The sequence below is a fragment of the Onychomys torridus genome, chromosome 11, assembly GCF_903995425.1.
Source record: "Onychomys torridus chromosome 11, mOncTor1.1, whole genome shotgun sequence".
NCBI classification, from domain to species: domain Eukaryota; kingdom Metazoa; phylum Chordata; class Mammalia; order Rodentia; family Cricetidae; genus Onychomys; species Onychomys torridus.
Window position 1 is genome coordinate 23,026,568 of NC_050453.1, and position 16,884 is coordinate 23,043,451.

Here is a 16,884-nt window from a genome sequence, read left to right on the forward strand (position 1 = left end):
CAATGCTGCAGTCCTACTGATGGATAGTTCTCATCTGAGTCCTTCTCCAGGGATTCCTTCAAGCAGTTCTTTACTGAGACCACCCCACATCTAGTTGGTAGATAAACACGTCTAGTCCTCTCTGTTTGGAGCAGACATGTGGAAGTGAACAGAAGCCTTTACTGTGACTGAATCCAAAATCCCACTTCTGTTCAGGCCTTCCTTCTTACACCACAGGCAATGGCTAGATTTCCAGTAATCCCTCAATAAACTTCCTACAAACTGTCACGTTGGGACAGATGGTGTTAACATACTAACACTCAGCACTGGCCTCAGGCTCTCTCAGCACAGTAAGTACCTGATACAGTTGTCAAGCTGCTGACGTCTGTCTCCTCTTAGTCCTTCTTATCCACCCACTACCCTAAACCTCCCCAGCCATGGCACTTCCCTTCCCTCAGCTTCTCATTCCTGCACAACCCTGCTATTGCAGCCAAGAGCTCTCTCGGCTCTTGGTTCTCTTTGCTTTCTTGGTCTGCTTGCCCCCATCTCTCCTGCCCCCCTTCCCTCTCTCCTCATGTGGCCTCATGCAGTCTGCCCTCTGTGTTCAGTGTACCACTTTTTCTCCCTGCTCTGGACTCTTCCAGATGCCTCTGGCTGTCCAGATGTCCCTCTTATCTACAATAATAATATTCTCCTACATCACACCTTGGAGCAGTTGTCTTCTTGTATCATTCACGAACAAATCTTCATCCCAGAGTCTATTGTTTGAGAGTCTGGCCCAAGTTTGGGGGTAGAAGTATTAAACCAACAGTGTATAAAATACATCATTTTATTGCTAGTTTCCTTGTCTCTGTTTTTGATAGAGGCCTTATCATGGCAAGCAGTGTCTTTTTTTTCACACCAGATCAAAACTCTCTTTTGTTTACAAATAGCTCAACATACTCTTAATAAAAATCCATTCATTCCTTGGTGGGAGCCGCCAAAAAGGTTAAGCAGGTGAGTGACTTGTTCATATTTTTGTATAAGCTGAAAGTTTCAGCACCAGATGTATAAATTGACAACACGACTACCCCAAGGTATGGTTAAGCAGACTTTTTTTTTTTTTATTGTAAGTATGAGGAAGAGAACAGCCAGAACTATCTGGAAAAGTCCAGAGCAGAGAGAGAAGGTAGTAGACTGTACATGGCCAGCAGATCGGTCTGGCCAAGAGAGGTAAGAGAGAGGGAGAGAATGAGTGAGGAAGACAGAGAGAGAAAAGGACAAGAGAGAGGAGCAAAAGAGAGAGGGTTATTAGAGTTAGCAGGGTTATAAGGAGTAGTCGTGGGGGAGAGGAGCTCCTGAGCTGGAGAAGTTTACAGCTGGAAAGGAGAGGAGAAGAGCTAAGTACTTGTGATACCACAGGGGGCCAGAGGCCAGCAAGAGCTTTGATGTGCTAATAGACACCACAGACAGTCATTTGTCCCTTCTGCCATTGATCAGGGAAGTGGCTCCTTTGTTAGAGCGGAATGAGCTTCATGAGTTCCTGAGCAATGATGGCTTTTGTCTAACCACCAGAATTTGGGAGAGTAGAGTTTCCTTTGGCTCTGACTTTGCTTTAGGGAAATTACTTTGGCCACAGTGATAGAGATTTACATAGAACTAAAATCTGGGAGAAATAATGGTTTCTTGTTATCTACACTAGAAGAATTAATGACCTAACTCAAAAAGTGGCCATTGGGTGGGAGAAGCTGTCCACAAGAGCGTTATTTAGTATGTAGACTCGGCAGTTGTATGCAAGGGAGCACAGAAAAGAAACTGCAGGCATGGCCACTCCATGGTGTGGTTAAGATGAGAGCTTTTATTGTGTCTAAGAGGGAGAAAATATCCAGAGGTATCTAGAAGAGCCCAGAGCAGAGAGAGAATGAAGTAGAATGAACATGGCCAGCAGACTGGGCATGGCCAGGGCTATCTATGAGAGAGGGAAGAAGAATCGGGTATAGAGAATAGAGAGCATCGTGAGAGAGGCAGGGGCAGAACATAGAGAAACCATAATGAGAACAGCAGGGTTACAAGAAGAATGAGTAGTTGCAGGGAGTGAAAGGCCAGGAGACTGGTGTGGGAGCTTTGAAATGTATGACAAGTACTTGTGAGTAGGGACTTGGGGAGCCTGGAAGCCAGCATGGATCTTGATATTTTAATAGATGCTACAGGTATATGTTAATTGGAGAGCCATATGCCCCTTTTGCCAGAGGTAAGGGAACTGACACCTTTCAGCTGATGGAAACCAGCTTCACCAGTTCCTGAGGAATGCCGGCTTTCATGTAACCACCAGAAATCCCCCTATAGTTCAGGCCGGGCTCATTTCTGGATATTTGAACCACCTCTTAGAGTTTGGGGGGAATTTAAGATTCCTTTGGATGTGGCAACAGGATCTGAAGTCTATTTGGGTGTTGGACATGAAGGATGATAACCTGAACACTATGACCTTTAGATGTGAGGTTTAGTCTCCTGGCAAATGATGATGCCCTTCTCTGAGAAAGGCAACATAGAAGTAGAGAAAAGTTTGGGGCAAAATTGGGAGCAGGGACTACAAGGTCAGTTGTTAGTTTGAGATATGTTTAGTGCAAATATTTACAATTTGTCTAGATGGAAGGCTCCAGAAAGCATTTGCATATATAGACTGACTTTAAGAGGAGAAGAATAATCTAGAAGCAAACTCCAAAAATATAACAATCATAAAATTCACCTTTTTTTAGCTCTCCCATCTCACTCTGAAAAAACTAAGACTTCGATGCTAACACCTTTAAGGGACTTACCACGAGGTCTGTTTTTTGCAAAGATGTGACCAGAAACCAGATCTCTTGGGTTTAAGCCAGTGTACCCAGCTCTTGGTTAAGTTCCCTTTTCTCTATCTCCTTTCTTCTAGTTATCTTTATGCTTGTCAGTGTAACAATGTCGGACACAGAGTATTGCTAAATGTGTTTGTTAAATGGATGCAATAATTATACCTATTCTTTGTGGGTAAGGTTGGTACCTTCTATAAACATCATCACTGGAATTATATTTTAGAAGCATCTTGGAAGTCATCAGACCCAGGGAAATCCAATTTAGCCACCAAATTTGCATCTTACCTCTCTCCACTTCCTCTAAGAGCAATGTCTCTGTTGTTCAGGTCACAACCATGGGCTTTGTGCTAAGTCCTCTGATATGACTGGGAAGATTGATCAAAGCAAAAATATTGAAAGAAATGATTTGGGGTACAGAAATAACGCAATCAATTCTGTCTTATTTTTCACTTGGAGCTTGTCTTGAGTTAGTCACATTGAAGTCCTGAACCAGGAAGAAAGAAAGTAGCTGTCTGGGATAGAAGAAGGCAACATACTATTTAAGCATTTGCTGTAGGCTAGATCTTGCATTGCATGATTTAGTGGGGTCTTCCCACTTAAGATCCATAAAAAGATCACTCACATGTTTTCCACACAAGGGAAGTTTTTTTCCCCTAGAGTTTTACAATTGGTAAATGGCAGATTTGGAGGATAAAGCCTAAACTGACTCCTCTAGGCTTATGAGTCTATGGTATACAACCTCCTAGAGATTTCTAGTGCCATTCCAAGCATTAGGTATAAGCCTGGAGACCAATGTGCCTATTCTGGAGCTTTCTCTAGAAGCCAGTGAACTTGACAATCTTGTCATCCTAGCAAGCTCCATAAAGTTCTAGGATTTAAGAGAATCCAGGATACTCTTGTGATTCAGGGGATGCCCAGTGGGTGTCAGTAAAAGGAGGAATTATCCTTGCCCTCTAGCCTCAGCTCTGCTGGTAACTAGCTTAACGGCCTTGGGCAAGCCATTTCTCTGTCATGGCTTTCCCAGATTGAAGGGAATATAGAGAAATGTAAATTTTGTGGGCTTCCCTATTGATTTCCAAGCATTGTCTTCAATAGTCATCTTTGTCATATAATAGGTATAAAAAGTTGATGTATCGGGGAAAGTGAGTCTCTTTCTCCTAAGAAATGTTTCTCGGTTTTGGAGAATAATTACTTTGAGTCTTAACAAATGAGTAAGAGTTTATCAGATTGGTGATGAGGAGGAGGGGATTCCAGGAAGTGCAAAAGCTTGAACAAAGGCACATGTGAGTTCTAAGGAATTGCGAACACAGGAAAGTTGCAGCATTTGGTGAAAGGGAGGTTCTAAGTTAGAAATGAGAGAGGAGAAACCCACAGAAGCCTAGTCATGCAAGGAGCTGTCGGAAGCTTAGGCTCTCTGAAGAGTTTATGTCTCAAGGTTTCAAGCATGATGGTGTGGTAAGTGAACCTGTGCTTTAGAAAGGTCCTTCTGCTCTGTTCCTGCTCTCTGCCAGAGATGGCAAGGCTGAGAGAGGAGCTCCTGCTCTTTAGATGGGAAAAAGATGGGGCAGAACCTTGTCTATTTGCTACTTCTGGTGGCTAATCTCGACGGTCAGTTTGATGAGATCTGGAATCAACCAACCCTCTGGACCAATCTCCGAGGCATTTCCTGAAAGAAATAACTGGAAAAAAAAAAAAAAAAAGGACTCTTCCCTTGAATGGGTGGACCTTCCAGTTAGTGGTTTGAATATTTAAAAAAACTCCTGGTCCATGCTGGCTTGCCTGGCATTGCTCCTTGCTGGTGTCTGTTCTCCTTGTTGCCACCACCATCCTCCAACTAATACCTGACTCCAGCTTCCTCAGCTTTCCAACATAGGCTGAAGACTAAGACAATCCAGGAATCTTCAGTAACAGATTGGGACTGCTGAGGAGTCCAGACCCACGGACTGAGCAGCTCCTGGTTCTCAGCCTCTCCAGCATGCAGATAGCCATTGTTGAAGACCCCAGTCCCTATTTTGAAGCCTTTCTATAATAAACACACATTCCAGAAAACCCTGCTGGCTTACTACTGGTGGATGCTTTGTTCCATTTCCCTCTTCTCCCCTTTCCCTCCTCGTTCCAGCTGAACCTCCTCCCCCCACAGAGGAAGACTCTCCCTATATTATCCAGGTGGCACATGCCTGTAATTCTTCTGCCTGTACCTCTTGGACAGCTGAAGGCACAAGACTCATGCCACCATGCCCGGACTTTGCTTGACTGAATTAACAGAAAACTAACCTGTCATCTCCTAGTTGATGGTTTAGTGTGTGTTCAGTTGGAAATGATTATGTGTCCTGAGATCCCAAGGGTCTACAAAAGGAGAGTCCTATATGGGTAAAGAAGAGGATATGGTGCATGGGAACACAGCCTCATTTTAAAGGCTCACCAGTGAGAAATCATCAAGGCAGATCATTCATGAGTTCATCTCTCCACCTTTTGACTTAAAAATAATGTCAAACTTTGAGAATATTAAAAAAGTTAAATAGGGAACACCCTTACACCAAGACATGGTGACACACACATATAATCTCAGCACTTTGGAGGTAAAGACAGGAGAATCAGAAGTTCAAGACCAGCTTCAGCTATAGTAAATTCAAAGCTAGCTGGAGCTACATAAGACCCTATTTCAATACCCCATTTTAAATAATAACAAAAACAGCAACAAAAAATCAACAACAGCAACAATCAACTTTATAACCCATCTACAAATCTGTGAGTTGGCTATGACGGAATACCTGTTCTTTAATGCTTTGCTCCATTTTAATTCCCCCCTCTCTCTAATATGCATGTATGTGGATATGTATATGTTTATACATATACTTTTCCCTTTGCTATGAGAAAATACTTGTCAAAACAACCTGAAAGAAGGACTTATTTGGGCTTCCAGTTTAAGGGTGCAGTCCGTCATCCTGGGGCAGGCATGGTGGCAGGAGAGCCTCAGCTAATGAAGCTGTAGCATGAAGGAGCTGGTTACATTGTATCCACAGTCAGGAAACACAGAGACAATACTGAAGCTGCATTTACTGTCTCTTTCTGGGTTAGTCCAGGATCCCAGACAGGATGACGCTTCCCACTTTCAGGATAGATGTTCCCTCTTCAGTTAAGCTTTTCTGGTAAATCCCTCATGGACGCAGTGGTTTTGTCTAAATACCACAAAGTTGATCGTCAAGATTGATCATCATAAGGCATATGCATGTTTTCCCTAAACTATTGAACTTCATGTATAGCATGGCCCTTTATCCATAACTTTGGTGTGAATACTTAGGACAGTCTCTAAATTGAAAGAAGGAAAACAGGCAGTGTCAAGTTGGTAAGAGTGGTATTTCAGTACTGTAATGAGCTGTAGGTACCTTCAGACACTCTGGATGCTTCTCACCTGCATCAGTGGCACTGGCACATTTAGTCCACGTTGCTTTTCTCTTTACCAACTGTCTCCCCAACCCCCAAAACTAGTCATGAGGCTTTGTTTGTGTAAGTCCTTCTGGTTAACCATTTCATGATGGTTTTACAGCCCTGGGGGAAGGCGAGGAGTCAGAGTTGCTAGGAGATTGTCTTTTAGGAATTTAGAATGGGTGCCTAGCACAAAATGGAGTTTTCTGTCACTATTGCAATATATAATATTTCAATAAAGAATGACAGCAATGAAGAAGCTGACTTGTAGGTTTGCCTTAGACATCTCCTGCTCTTGGCCAGGAATAAACATCTCATCTTCTGGAGGGACACTGGCCCACTAGCATGCGGCTCTGCTAGGCCTTGCCCTTCTCTCCCAGGCCTTGCTAAAAACCATTATTAGGTCTATTCCCTTATTTGGCCACTTCCTCCTCTTGAGGCCAACAACCAAGGTGTAGCTATCAAAGTATTGAAGTCCAGCCATCAAAACCTCCATTTGTCTCACCTAATTAACATGCCCAATTAAAATTAAACACCTCGTCCTACCATTTCCTATGTGCTACGTCTGTCTCCCCTCTATCCAGAGACGGTGCTCTGTCCTCCAGCTCAAGTCCCCCTGCCCCGTCTCCCTTGTTCCCATCCCCTTGTTCCTCATCCTCCATCTCCTGTCGTTGTCCCTTATCCCTGCCCTCTGTCCCTCTGGGGCAAACACATCTCCTTTGTGCTGAGAACTTGACCTTGGCAATCCTGAGCTGATACTTTTGTTTTTATCTTTTTCACTGTCCAGTTAGTGCTCGGTCTTCTTATTGGCCTCATAGTTCTGATAAGGAAAAAGAGTGCAGTTTTGAGGAAAGACTGATTACAGGTTTGGTACCTAGGGTGGGGTGTGACTTGGTCATTTGAGAACCACCTCTTGGAAATAAGAACGTTTCAGTCAGCACTTAAGAGTATTCAGAAGAGTGGCTTTTTGGTTTCTGGCATCAACTGTGTGTCAGAAGGACACTTTCCTGTGAAGGCCCCAAAAGGAACTTGCATCTGGGAGACTGAAAGATGCTTCTATTGTGAGAGACCTTCTCCACAGCCCGTAGCTGATTGCTTCCGGAAGAGAGAGAGAAATCGCTGCTGTAAACCTGGGGCTCCTAAAAGTGGTGTCCTGGAAGCCAGTGGCCCTGTGAGGACCTTTGTGGAATTTTTCTGGTACCAGAGTCTGGACTTGATAACATATAGGTCTCATTAGCATGTTTATTTGCATATCCTATGTGGTAGTTTGAATATAAGTGGCCCCCATAAGCTCATAGGGAATGGCACTACTTGGAGGTGTGGCTTTGATGGAGTGGGTGTGGCCTCATTAGAAAAAGAGTGTCACGGTGGGGGTTCGCTTTGAGGTCTCCTATGCTCAAGCTACTCCCAGTGAGACAGATCACTTTCTGAAAATCAAGATGTATTAACTCTCAGCTCCTGCTCCAGCGCCATGTCTGCCTACATGTCGCCATCTCTCACCACGATAATAGTGGAGTAAACCTCTGAAAATGGAAGACACTCAAGCAAATGTTTTCCTTTATAAGAGTTGCCATGATCATGGTGTCCTGTCACAGCAGCAGAACCCTGACTAAGACACCCTGTCTATGTTTGTGTTTTCATCTGTCCCAGAAAAACTCTATCATTTACTCCTTTGTACTCTTTTTTTGACATTTATTTTTTTAATTTTATTATTATTATTATATTTGTGTTTTAATTTTACACATCAGCCACGGGTTCCCCTGTCCTCCCCCCTCCCGCCCCCACCCCCACCTTCCCCCTAGGCCTTCCCCTCCATTCCCATGTCCTCTGCTCAGCCTGAAGGAGGGGACTGGACCTGCCTGCACTGAATCCACCATGATGAAATGAATCCCCAGGGGAGTCCTTTGTACTCTTGACAGAAGGTTCTCCATGCCAGGACTCTTCATTTTGATTCCTTTCTGATGAAGAGTGTCAGAGAGTGGGTATTTGCAGGTTAAAAGCTCTTAATAGATACTCAGGCTAAAGAATATGTGTGTGTCATGTCACTGATGACCTCCTTGATGGATCAGAGCAGACTGAGTTTATGGGCTAAAACAGGAAAGCTTTAGAAAGGTCAAAAGTGGTTTATTCATAAAGAATGACCTTTGTTTTCTCATCAAAGGGATATCTCTGATTAGAAAAGTTAGCTAGAAAGACTTTATCCAAACCGACTTCCTGACATTTTAGTTGGTAATTAAAAGAATAAATTTATTTATTCATGTGTGCACTAGCCCTGGTGTACATGGTAGTCAGAGAACAACTTGTGGGAGTCCATTCTTGCCTTTTGCCATGCGTGTCCCAGCAATCAAACACAAGTCATTGGACTTGATGTCAAGCCTCTTTACACTCTGGTCTATCTTACAAGGCCCTCAGTTAACAACATTTTAAAACTCGTAGAGGAAATGTTCATTTGTAAGGGCGGCTCCCTCTTTATTGATTACCTCAAAATAGGGCAAGGCATTGACTTAGGTCTGCAGAGCTACTGTCGTCTTTTTGCCTTTCTGTTTTCACTGGGCTGTTCCTTAAGTCATTCTCCATGTATAGGTCTTTGGGATGTAAATTTTCTGTGTCATGCCTTCAGAAGAGCAGATTTAGGATCAAAGGTTGCTTAGCAACACTATAGAGGAAGTAATCAGAACATTAGTCTAACTTTAAAAAACTTGGGTGAATGGTGAATCTAAATGAAAGCTATAAAATCTTGGGTTTTTTTTTTTTTTTGACTACTTGGGGGTAGGATTTGACTTTGTGTATGCTGTAAATTATGTGTACCTGTGTTCATGCTCGTGTATTGTTTGCATGCTACCAAGTTGGCTTATAGATAAATGTTCATGCAAACTGAAACTGTTAAATCATCCAAAATGTTTTTTTAGTTCACATGACTTAGGTAAATCTGTGACAAATAATTTAATTTGTTGGTTGTAATGATATGGTGCTCAGGAGGCCTTGATGGTTTGGTCCAAGGTGCCCTGGTGGGTGAGAGAGATACACCATGCAGACACAGTGGCAGGCTGGGGCGTGGAGTGGTGTAAAGTCACTCACACCATGTAGACACATGTCCACATGGAGAGTTTATTTTGGGGGGAATGGAGGGAAGGAGAAAGGAGGGAGAGAGAGAGAGAGAGAGAGAGAGAGAGAGAGAGAGAGAGAGCGAGCAGAATAGAGGGAATTTGTGGGAATAGAGAGAAAGAGAGGGGGAGGAGGAGGAGTTTTCTCTTAAAGTAGGCTCTACATTAGGATGCAGGGTGGGTCCCCAAGGGCAGGCCAGAATGTCAACATTGTTGAGCCAAAGTAAAAATGTCTCCAGGACTATTAGCATGTATTTTACCCACGTCTCTATTTATGTCTGTGAGATATTTAAGATAAAAGGCCTATCATTTCCTGTATTTCAAATGCAGCTTTCTGAGCCTTCATTAAAATATAAGATTGCTAAGAACTATTTTGTCTTATCAAGAATATGGGTAATTTTATCTAAACTCAGGAATTTCACAACGGTTCTTTCAAATTATAAATTTAAAGGAAAGAAGTAAAAAGGAGCCACCAAGTAGAAGGAAGATAATGAACAGTTACATAGATGAAAACAAAGTTTTGAAGAAGAGGTCTAAATAGGAAGGGAGATACTTTGGGGGTGTGAAAGGAGTTCGCATGATAAGTATTTTTATTAAATTTTTTAAAAAAAATTTGTACATGAGTACTCTTTTGCCACATTTCCACCTCACTTCACCCCTCTCAACTCCTCCCTCATCTCCTCCACCCCCTCTCGAAGTCATCACCTATTCTTTATCGTTGTTGTTACATATGTGTGTGTGTAGCATGTATATTTGTATACACAATATGTATATACAAATACAGCCTGCTGAGTCCATTCAGTATTGCTCATAGTGGCTACACAGTGAGTTCAAAGCCAGCTTGGGGTAAATAGGGAGGCCCTGTATCAAGAATCAATTTTAAAACAAAAATGTTTTATCTGTTTTAACATGTTCTTTTCATTATCACTTAGTAATTCTGGTTAAATAAGTATCTGTTATTTGGGGTTGTTACCTTTTATAATATATACATATACATCTGCAATCAGAGATGCACACATGTGAGGGCTTAATATCCTGTGGATCTGAGCTTTGTCTAAATGCTATCTAGAAACCCATAGAATTAGAAGTGTCTTGTAATGAGTCTTCCTGGTTGAATTGTCTTTGGCTCGCCAGCTCCTGAAACTTCTTAATTAATTATGAAAGATCAGCCTTTAGCTTAGGCTTGTTCCCAACTAGCTCTTATAACTTAAATTAGTCTTTTTAAAAAAAATTTATGTTCTTCCATGTGGCTTTTACCTCTCTCCCATTCTGTACATCTGACTTGTTGCTTGGTCCCTGGTATCTCTCTCCCGTGCCTAGATTCATCGCTGGTTCTTCTCTCTGTCTGGTAGTCATGCCTAACCTCTCCTGCCTAGCCAAGGCTGGTCAGCTTTTTATTAAACCAATCATAGCAACACATCTTTACACAGTGTAAACAAATATCCCATAGCAGTGTACAGGGTTAATGCATGCAAAACAAACAGTGTTGTCTTTTATACAGTGCATATTGTATCTGTACCTTAAATACATAAAGTGATTCTTAAACATCCTTTCACATTTCTGTTACTATAATTGGTACAATTAAGTTTTTTTTGTTTGTTTTTTTAAAGAATCCCACCATTTTGTCAGTCCTGCATATAAAACTTGGTCTGAAAGGGTCTGGGTTCATTTCCCTGGCAGCTCACAACTGTCTATAACTGTAAGATCTGACACACTCACATAAACATGCATGCAGGTGAAACACTAATGCACCTAAAGTTAAAGAAATAAAATAAAATGAAGATAGCCAGACAGTGTTGTTGCATTCCTTTAATCCCAACACTGGAGAGGCAGAGGCAGGTGGATCTCTTTGAGTCTGAGGCCAGCCTGGTCTACAGAGTGAGTTCCAGGACAGCCAGGAAAGTTTCATAGAGAAACCTGTCTTGAAAAACCAAATAAATAAGTAAATGAATGAATGAATGAAAGAAAGAGAGAAAGAAAGAAAGAAAGGAAGAAAGGAAGAAAGAAAGGAAGAAAGAAAGAAAGAAAGAAAGAAAGAAAGGAAGGAAGGAAGGAAGGAAGAATTAAAACCTGGTCTGCGTCTGTTTGCATTAGCTGAATAAGAACTTCCGATTTGTATAAGAAAGCAAGCTTAGCATGAGCCTCAGAGTTAGCCAGCAAGCAGCAAATGCTGGGAATGCCAGATTCCATCACCTGAGTTCAAAGCCAGGAATGCCTACCCAGTTTTTAGGTGGTGCTGTGGACTGAATGCCAGGCTTTGTGCATGCTGGGCAAGTGCTTGTTGTGTGACAATTTCCTCTGGGATTAAAACATTCCATCCGCCAGGGAGACTCCTTAAACAGGAAGGTAAACAACTCAGAATAGCTTCAGGAAGTCCCTGAAACTGAGCAGATTCACTAGGCCCCTCCTTACCAGAGTAAGCAGTAACAGCTGAGAGTCTCTCTCAGAGGAATGGAGCTGAGCAGAAAAAAAAAAAAAAAGAGGACTCAGACAAGCTGACCTAGTTAAGGCTTCACCATGACCAAAAAGCAAGTTGGGGAGGAAAGGGTTTATTTAGCTTACACTTCCAGGTCATAGTCTGTCATTGGAGGAAATCAGAACAGGAACTCAAGCAGGGCTACACCTGGAGGCAGGAGCTGATGCAGAGGCCATAGAGGGAAGTTGCTTACTGGCTTGCTGCCTATGGTTTGCTCAGCCAGCTTTCTTATAGGACCCAGGACCACCAGCCCAGGGATGGCATCACCCACAGTGGCCTTGGCCCTTCCCCATTAATCACTAATTGAGAAAATGCCTTAGAGCTGGATCTCACTGAGGCCTTTCCTCAGCTGAGGCTCCTTCCTCCCTAATGACTCCAGCTCGTATTAAGCTGGCGCACAAAACCAGCCAGTTCACAGGCCAAGCTGCAAAGAAGACTCTTGAGATCAAATCACCTGACTGAAAGAAACAACCTAAATGAGCCGCCTGCAAGAGGTTTAGACCAACTGAGTCACTTGGAAAGGACACTCTCCCACCTGTTGAGCTGCCTGTAGACTGTACAGTGTGCTCCAGGTTCCCAGCTTTGGTGAGCCAGCCCACACGCTGGGGTGGACTTTGGTGATGCGGCTGTCTTTGAGTCATTTCTGCTCCTGTAAAGAACCCCTCCTCCATATTCCCATACGTAGCACCAAGTTGGACTTCGATGGTGTCTGTACTTCAGTCTGGTGTGGGCTCCCTCTCTGGGGTGAGTAGACATGCGTACTGCATCTCTTCAGGGCAAGACAGCACACCATCAGCAGAGCTACACTCCCAGCCTTTCTCCGTCCTGATTGGGAACACGGTGTGACTAGCTGCCTCACTCTGACCATTCCAACGAGGGATGATGCTCTTGCTGCTGTCTTTACCTCACCGTGAAACTCAGAGCCAGAACACACCTTTCCTCGGTCGAATTGCTTGTGCAGGTGTTCTGGCACAGCCACGGGAAGAGCATCTAGCAGGGAGGGCGCCCCTTGCATCATCTTCCTTTTCCTTGAAGACTCCTCCTCACACAGTCCTCTGACCTGCCCATCACCTTTCAGTTTTCAGTCTCTAGTTTCAAAGGAAGGCGCTCTCTGACTTTAAAGTCAGATTCAATCCTTGTTTCCCTGTTCTGAGTCCTCAGTAGCTTGTCTGTGTAGAAGCTGTCAAAGTTGACACGGGCAGCTTTTGCCATGATGGAAATTAAATTAGTAATGTTCCTCATGGGAATCTTCCCCAGCTAGAGCGAAATCTGCCTGAAGACAAGAACTCTCTCTGTGTTACATGTAGACAGAAGTTCAACTTATAGCAGATGCTCAGTAACTACATCCAACCAGGTTTTTGAACAACTAAATTATTGAACTTGGTTGGTTGGGAGTTAATAACAGAGAGCTTTTTGTTTTCCATGCACAGGAGGACCCTGTCACATCTGCGTTCATTGCTTAAGGATGTTTGGGGCAAATCCCTCAGTTTCATGTTTATCATTTCCAGTAATCTAACAGTTCAATGTAAAACTCCCCTGTGCCTCTTCCTGTCACTTCTGTTTAAGCTTGCCTCATGGCCTAATATCTGTAATAGGGAAGAGGGTGTGATTTGGTCTCCCCGCAACCCCTCTCTGTTACCTCATCTTCCTGAAGCTTCTCACATGATGTAGGGCAAGAGGTGAGGACCAGACCATTTTTAGTTATCTGGCTGTAGATGGTAGTCTCAATCTCTCCACATAGTGCTGTTCCACTGTGGCTGCTCCCCATGACAGACATTTACCCTTTGCTCATTCAGAGTGTCTGTGATGAAGGAGCTCCTGTCTGTGATCCTCAACACCCAAGAAGTCCCCTTAATCTTGATTCAGGCCAAACTGGGACTTGTGGCTTCAATGCATAAAAGAATTTCAGAACTAGCCAGTATGAAGCAGAACTGGATGTTTCTCTTTCTTTCTTTCTTTCTTTCTTTCTTTCTTTCTTTCTTTCTTTCTTCCTTTTTTTCTTTTTCTCAAATGCAGTTATGGGTTCCTCAAAGGGACAATCATAGTTAATTGTCTTAGCCTTGGCCACATAGATCACCATGGTGGCTCTCAAGTTATATCACTGAAGGTTGCTAAGAAGTCTTTTCCTCCCTCATTCTCTCTCTCACCTTTTTTATTATTGTTTTTTGAGAAAGAGTTTCTCTGTGTAGCAGCCTTAGCCATCCTGGAACTCACTTTGTAGATCAGGCTGGCCTTGATCTCACAGAGATCCTCCTGCCCCCACCCCCTGAATCCTAGATTAAAGCCATGCACCACCATAACTGGCTCTCCCTCTTTTTAGTAAGTGAGATTATAGGATGGTCTAGATGGGTCTTGGATGGGATTGTAACTGGATAAAGTAAAACCTGGAGGCACTAGAGTTGCATGGCAGGTGGTTGGGGGGATGTCAGGACATGCCCTTTTCTTATAAATGTGGCTTCTTTTGAGATTCCTGGAATGTAGGGTTTTAAAATTCTGGACATGGAGAATGTCCTCAAGTAGTTGTTAATAGGTATGGCCGGGACTCTTGTTTCTCTGCCAGCAAGAGGCTTCAACCTAATTCCTAGGTGAGGTGTTCCTCTCTCTCAGGTCATGATTCTCCCAGGCTTTTTATCCAGCCTCATTGAGCACAGATAAGAGCAATTCAGGGGCTTCTGAAAGAGTAGTGGAATAAAAAGTTTTCTATTGGAAAATAGAAGCTCTTCTCTGGTGTGGAGCTCACTCTGTATGCTGTGAATGCGCTGTTCTGATTAGTTAATAAATCAGAAGTATGAAGTGCTGATTGGCCTGTAGCCAGGCAGGAAGTATAGGCGGGATAAATAGAGAAGAAAATTCTGGGAAGAGGAAGGCTGAGTCAGGAGTTGCCAGCCAGACACACAAAAAAGCAAGATGTAATGATACGGTAAGCCACGAGCCACATGGCAAGGTATAGATTTATAGAAATGGGTTAATTTAAGATGTAAGATCTAGCTAACAAGAAACCTGAGCCAATAGGCCATACAGTTTTAATTACTATAAGCTGTGTGTTTACTTGGGTCTGAGCAGCTATGGGACTGGCAGGTGAGATTTGTCCTGACCACTGGTAGGCTGGGACACAGAAAAATCTTTTAGCCACACTTCTCTACCTTAGTCTCTTCTGGGCTCCTTTTTTCAGCCCCCACTGATGTTATAGTATCTCCTGCTGCTGGTATCTGTCTACCTCATGGCAAAACTGGCAAGACAACCAAAGCCTGGCTATCAGGAAGCAAGGCTAAGTTAGTCTCCCTCTCATGGGTATACCTGGAAGTTCTTAGATGTGCCTTTCATTTGGTATTGTATGAGGAAGATTTTGCCCTGGGGAGGGCGGGGTGAAGTCATGCAGCTCTCTGATTCCAACAAATAATTTCAACCCCAAGAATTCTCTTCTTCTCTCTAGTCCTCTATTTATATTGAGCAGAAATGAGGAGTGATGTCATAGTAGAACCAGTTCAACCACCCCTTTGTAGGTCCTAGAGCTGACTCTGACCCCATTACTTAGTCACTCTCCTTAGAGTTACTTGGTCCTTGGTCCTGGTCCCAGAGAAACAGCATTAAGAACAAACACCAGCTAAGAGAACCAACCAGTGTGTTTTATGTGTTGTCTTTGCCTTAGGGAGCCTCAGCCCAAGCTGGGCTCCAGGTCTCAAAGATCATCAGTCTGGGAGGCACTTGTTGAAAAGACCTCATGTTCTGTTTCACTCAGGGAGGAAAGAAACCAACCATGGCAGCACTAGCATGGGCTGTGTGCAGGCCCTCAAGAGCATCTCCTGAGACTGTGTTATGAACGCTAAATCCCAGAGCCTGTCTCAGAACTACTGATCCATGTTGGGAGAACAGAGATCCTTGTATTTATAGACAAGCACTAGGGAAACCAGGAATATTAAACACACAGGGTTGTCTCTTCAAAGGAAGAGGTGTTTAACCTGTTTTCTGCCCAGAAGGCTGGGAATGGAGGTGGTTAATAGCCTAGCCGACCTCTACACTATCTGTAGGCCCAAGCTACATTTGGCCCCACCAGGTTCCCATAAGCAGGACCAGAGTTAGTTAATAGTCTAGGTGACCTCTGTGTTATCTATATGGCCAGGAGTATGGGAACCCACAGAGGCTATCTAGTGAGAACTTACTCAGGGTCAGAGAATCTGAGCTTGCTTTAGCCAGCAGGGCTGCATAATGAGATGATTTGACCACAGGCATGGCTACCAGGTGTTTGGAAGGCTCTACACTTGGCTGTGCGGTGTGCTTTGATCTTGCAAGCGGGAGGTCTTCTGCCTCTCCCCTTGGCATATTGTAATAAGCCCTTTTGAATAAATGAAGAGGCTGTTGGATATTGACCTAGGCTCTCCTGAAGGAAGCTATCCTGTGTTTCTGTCTTTCTTCTTGTTGGCTAGCCCTCTCTTTCTATCTTTCATTTCTTAATTTCTTTCTCCTCCACCTAAGAACCCTTCAAAAGATGGGAGAAGGTTGGAGCTGGTCTCCCACAGACTCCACACAGGGGCTTCTCCAGGCTCTTGCTAACAGGACCAGAAGTGTCCCCTACTCTATCTGCATGGCTAAGAATACACAAAATTCTCCCCCAAACCCCTAAGATAATACGTGATAATACAGATTATATATAGAACCCATCTCCATGGAAGTAGGGACATGTACTTTATAAAGAGTTTTGATATAATTATGCCTCAATGTGCACATGGGATTGAGTTACACCAGGAAACTTTTTTCCAAGTTGTACTGTATTTAAATATGCCTATACTAAACTGCCTGGTGTCAGACTCTACAAGTTTGAACCAACACAGGCTACGGAGTCAAGTTGAACTGGACTTCTTTCATATCCCATGCAGAATGTTAATCTGCCAGCCATGGCATTTGCTGAGACTCCTACAAATCCAGAGTCTGCATTGTCTGCAAGATCAGCAAGTGATCTCTCAGTGAGTGACAGTTTGAGAAGCATGGGTCTAACCCGAAGGATTTATATTATTTATATAAGCTTGCCACAAGGGAGCCAGCAGAGGGCAGTATTAAAGAGCCTGTTGGAACCTGG